This window comes from Pollicipes pollicipes, unplaced genomic scaffold, assembly GCF_011947565.3.
Source record: "Pollicipes pollicipes isolate AB1234 unplaced genomic scaffold, Ppol_2.1 Scaffold_7262;HRSCAF=8765_pilon_pilon_pilon, whole genome shotgun sequence".
NCBI classification, from domain to species: domain Eukaryota; kingdom Metazoa; phylum Arthropoda; class Thecostraca; order Pollicipedomorpha; family Pollicipedidae; genus Pollicipes; species Pollicipes pollicipes.
Window position 1 is genome coordinate 17,114,466 of NW_023597055.1, and position 6,008 is coordinate 17,120,473.

The window sequence follows — 6,008 nt, forward strand, 5'->3', positions numbered from 1 at the left end:
CGCTCTCGTTTGACTGTCCTGAGCGATAGCGCTCTCGTTTGACTGTCCGGCGCGATGGCGCTCTCGTTTGACTGTCCGGCGCGATGGCGCTCTCGTTTGATTGTCCTGCGTGACGACGCTCTCGTTTGACTGTCCTGCGCGATGGCGCTCTCGTTTGACTGTTCCGCGCGATGGCGCTCTCGTTTGACTGTCCCGCGTGACGACGCTCTCGTTTGACTGTCCCGCGCGATGGCGCTCTCGTTTGACTGTCCCGCGTGACGACGCTCTCGTTTGATTGTCCTGCGTGACGACGCTCTCGTTTGACTGTCCTGCGCGATGGCGCTCTCGTTTGACTGTCCCGCGTGACGACGCTCTCGTTTGACTGTCCTGCGTGACGCCGCTCTCGTTTGACTGTCCTGCGCGATGGCGCTCTCGCTTCACTGTTTTGCTTGACGGCGCTCTCGTTTGGCAACCAAAGGCCTAAAAAAACAGTTAGTGTTGAACATTGACCTGGGGCTAAACATTCGTGGGGACAGGTGATCATTTTTAGGCTCGAATTATGGTGGTCATGGTCTGAAAATGAAATATGGGTCGGTACAAGCAGTAATTTGTTAAGCTTGAATTGCAATAATCGCGACTGTCAAATGGTACTGCGATACAAACGCCGTAGATCAACATTGAACATATACATGCGTATGAAACTGAACATTGCCCTCACCCATGCACATAAAGTTCACTTTTGAAGGTCTGCTTCTGCTTTGTCTGGTCTGCTTTGTACTTGCTTTGAACGGCCGCCCAAATAGCACATGGATGGAGATTGCCATAGCCGTCGCGGCGATTAATTTTCGTCATGATATCGATCACCACAGTGTTAGGCCGCCACAAAGCCCTTTGCACGCTTTCTCTTGAAACTGAGCATAGGTATGGACGGCCGCACTGTGTCACTTCGCCAGTGCCATCGCCTCAGGGAGCTGGCCACCCTGCCATATGGACTTTGGAAGCCATGGACGGCCGCGCCGTGTCACTTCGCCAGTGCCAGCGCCTCAGGGAGCTGGCCACCCATGACATATGGGCTTTGAAAGCGGTCGGCTGACAGGTACGTTCCGGGAAGGGAAGCGGCCATGGTGAAGTGACAGGGTCGCCGGGCGGTGGCCGCTCAGCCTGGCCGCCACACTTTCGGCGGAGCTCGCCTCGGAGCTCGTGCAGAGACTGACCTATCAAGGCCTGCGGGAGTTTCGACAATGCCTGCAGACAGAATATGACTTAAAACTGCCTCGGTGGACATAGAACTCAGTGGTCGTAACAATTACATTGGTACTCACAACCCATTTCAACTGCATGCACACTCGCGGCTTTGTCAGCCAAATATCGCAAAAACAGGCATAAGATCTACACGGTATTAGTGTATACTCATTATCATGGAGGAATCATAACTGAGGAGCAACTTAAACTAGCTAAAGTGTGCCATAAACGGCAAAGCGTGCCTGGTTTAAGCTGTGAAGTGACTCGGCAAACGTGAACGTACAAAACTGCCAGTTCATGATCTCCACATATAATGATTTCCACACCGGAACAGACGCCGCATAGCACCCGTGGCCCTCTGGGACTCAATATGCTGAAACAAGTTCTGATCACTGTGCTACCGGGAGAAGCTATAATGGACATCATCCTAGTCGCCACGCTGCGTTTTTCACCGCGAACCTCCTACACAGAAATGCCCGAGGACACGCATGCAAGCCGAACACCGGCGAGGGCCCTGTAATAGAGCTCTGGTCTTTCAAAGATCGGGGCTTCTACACCGATTGTGCAGGGGTCTTGAACCTTGCCAGACTGCACCGAGGTATCGCGGCGGCTCCACCTACCGCGGCGCATAGATACTTTCGAGAGTTACTTCACTACGTCCTGCCAGTGATCACTGGTGGACGCAAGGAAGCCAACCGGCGCCCATGGCTCCAAGGTGGCAAAAAAACAAACCAAACCAAACCAAAGCCTCCCCCCCCCCCCCCTCCCCTTCTATTGGCTGCTGTGCATTCCTCGCTCCAGACGTGGTATTCGGAATCCCCCGGGCATGATGACGGGTCCACCCTCAACAAGTCACCAGTGGTGGTCACTCCGTCACTACTGCCACTGATCACCTCTGGCCACGCCTCTGGCGCAGCGGACTGTGCTGTCAGAGCGCATGCCAAACTAGATCACTTGGAATAGGGACGTGCAGGCAGCAAATAGAGGCCAGTGTAATGTAAAGTATGTGACTGGTGCGTGAACAACTGCGCCTTCTAATCCATGAAACGTCATCAGCGGCCACAGTCAACTACGACGTCTTCACAGTTTTGGCAATCCACGTACCGCGATGCGATGCAACGTACTCAAACATCCTTTCGTGCGCGCAGGCCATTCGTGTGTGAGCAAGGCGCCTAAGTGTTTCTCCTCGCCATTAAAGGCCGAGCTCATTAACGCTGGCATCATGCAGCACCATATTGACCAGAGACGGTAGTTAGCTGATATCAGTGCATGTCCATGCGGTCGAGTGGTGACGGTGATCCGCCGACCTGTCTGAGGTCATGTGTTCAGCGGCTCGCTGACCCGCCTCAGGTCATGTAACCGGTGGTTTGATGATCCGCCTAACGTCACGTGACTGACAGCTCATCGACCTGTGTGAGGCCGTGTGTTCAGCGGCTTGCTGATCAGATCCGAATCGGGAAGGCGGTGTTTTGTTTACTCCACCGTGACCGCCTACAACGCACTACCGCAGAATATTCGTGAGCTGAACCTTCCACAATTCAAACGCGAGTTGCGTAGTTATATCCCGCAGCGCCGGATCAATGACGGATAGCGACGCCTACTTCAAATGACTTTAGCCAATGTGGGAGAGTGCGTTCTGCGTATATGTGCCTGCGTGTGTACGTGTTTGTGAGAGCCTCCCTGACCTACAGTGCTTTATTTCCATGACACAGGCTCTGTAATAGCCACATTTCTGACCCGTGTCAGGTCATCTGACGGGCAGCCTACTGACCTGTGTGAGGTCATGTGTCCAGCGGCTCACTGACCTGTCTCAGGTCATTTGACCGACAACCCACTGACCATTCCGAGGTTATGTGGCCGGCGGCTCACTGACCTCGGGTCGTGTATCTGGCGGCTCGCTGGCCTGTCTGAGATCGTGAATCTGGCTGCTCGCTGACCTATCTAAGGTCATGTGGCCGGCGGCTCGCTGACCCGTCTGAGGTCATGCAAGCGATGGCTCGCTGACCTACCTGGGCTCATGTATCCGGCGGCTTACTGACCCACCGGGGGTCATGTGACCGGAACTCACGACGTAGTTCCTCACGTGGACAGACCACGTGCGCAGGCGCTGTGGGTGTCCCTGTACATGTATGAGAGGTAGCCGTGGTCTTTCCCTTATTTGATGTCGCCCGTTATCGCTGGATTCAGTAGCGAGGTGATTTCTCCGTATGCAGCTGTAACGAAACTGCAGCTGTAACCAATCGCCATTGACCGAACAAGCGGTTCTTAACGGGGCACTGCAGCGTCAAGTGTGAATACAACAACATTTAAAGGGATTGGGCTCATAATCTCTCCGAGGCACATGCTTATGAAGTTGAGACATTTCAGTATTAATATTTCATCCTCTTTTTTCTCGTAGTCTTACTAGTGCCGCTGTAATTATATGCAAAGACATTTGGCTTCAACATGGCCTCTACGGAAGCTGGCAGCAGTGGTCCACCATCATTGCGGCTTAACCCTGGCATGGGCGCAAAATGATCCCAGTGGCGTGTGAGCTGTGGACCCCAATCATCAACGTCATCGGACAGCTGATCCTCGATCATGTCACTCTTGTTTCCCTTAACCAAGCGGAGCCTTAATAGCCGGTGTTTTTTTCTTTTACAATGCCTTAGAAATGGGATCTTCGCAATTTGTTTCATTAAACAGGTCCTTCCTGTAGCACGTCGCTTGAACAGCAAGCAATGCGTGCACACTGATGGCTCGAGCTCTGTCTTCAGGCTGCCTTGAAGGGTATTTTCTACATTTGTATGGAGTTTTGAGCTGAAATAGCCACTGTTGAAGACCTTTTGATGCAGATTGCAATGCAATTTTAATCATTACAAGGCAAAATCCGATAGTCGAGCCAGATATAACGGCCGTCAATTGTCTTTCAATGCATGTTGTGCAAGGTGCGATGACGTAATCAAACAATGACGTATCCAAGAGCACCTTTACTAGACAGATGAACTGTGCTGTCAGGAGCAGTCTTTCTACCGACGAGTATAAAAACAGTTATAAGTCAGCTTGTTTCATCACATCTGTCGCTTACTTCAGTCTTCAAATGTGAAACATTTCCGTTAATTCTGCGAAGTCATCCTCAGCATGGGTACTTTGGAAGGCAAGTGCGCAGCAGGAGTGGTTTCGTTATGACCATGTTCTTACCTACAGTGTTACGATTCATACGGAAGCGTGGATGTGGCATTTTGTTTTAATGTTGGAATTTTCTTGAGCTTAAAGCCAACTAGAACTTGCTTGCGGAAAAGACGGGGATGGCTGGAGGAGGCTTGGGAAATCTCAAGTTTCCCTCAGCCGGCTTGAGAGACGCTTGGGCAAAGGCTTTTCCCAATCTAGCCCCCGGCAATGGCCATCGACTGGAGAAGTGTTGGGATCCCCGAGCCTCCCGACCGTCAGATTTGGGGAGTGCTTGGGGAACTCACCTTTCAGTGCGTAAAAATCGCCACAGACAGTTCGGAAACGCCACCCGTGAGGGGAAATACTGAGAAACGGTCGGGAAGGAGTTGGGAATCCCAACCGAAGTATCTCACCTTCGAGCTGATACCTAAAATATCCAACCCACGAAGTTGGGACGGCAGGGATATCCCGTTTGGGATCAGACTAAAATGCTAGCATGGAGGGTTGACCTTTTCATGAGTTTCTGCTGGTTTGGGAACTGTGACCTTAGGAACTGTTTTTGATAGGTCTAATGCAATAATACATACGCAGGGTAGCTTTCATACCGTAATTTATGACAAATTCATTTCGTTTCATGCGATGTTTAGCTGAGGATACCACGTGCGTTGCTCTCTACAACCCATATCCGTGGACGAGGCGACTTACATTACTTCTCCATACGCTTAGTTGCACGTTTTTCTCAGTTGCAACGGCCAGTGCTCATGCACGTGTTTCATTCGAGCCATGCATGCTTTAATCTGGAATTTGGCAAGTTTGAGTTCCTTAGTAGCATTAGCGCACCAGAACCGAAGTGGAGAGTACGTATAAATGTGAGGTACGGTTGTGACGGACACGTTTTATACATTCGACCCAGGCTGTGAGTCTGCGATTTTGTGCGCGACATTTATGATCTTGGGTGTTAAAATTTCGTCAGTTTTGCTCTTTTTGAATTAGGCTCCATTACAATGTGCGCTCACGAGCAGCATGATAACAAGTCCAAGTCAAGAGAACTTTAAAACTTGCTCATAAATGTGTAAGGTCGGCTTTTTGTGGCGAAAGTGAACATTTTTGGGGAGGAGGGGAGCAGGAACGCTGTAGGAGTATGGATCCCAGGTAGATGGAATGTGCTGAAAAACTGAATTCGCCAACAGCTGCTGGTCATTCCTTTATTAGCCTCTCGACGGTCGCACACGAGACGTTGTGAGCTTTCAGAGCTTTCGTTGTAAGTTTACTAGTTGTTGCGATATCAGGTCGTTATCGCTTTAGCCTGTGCGTATCTTTATAAGACTTTGGAAAGAAAATAAGTGAAATAACCCACAGCCATTTTGAAAATATATGAACGCAAGGTATCTCGAAAAACGTCTAAGGTTTGACAACATACATATTTAAATGCAGGAAGCTTCATGAAAGGTAAAATAGCGCCAGGGGCGATGCCATACGGCATGCCAATTCACGGTGTTGTCGTCCCATCTAGGCTAGAACTGCCTGCTTTATTCTAAATAATGGCCAGTGGTCATGAGACATCACAAAGCATCTGCCCAAAACCCAGCGTTGCCATGACGATTTCCTGGTGTCGTGAACGCAAGTGGTGCCCCCGT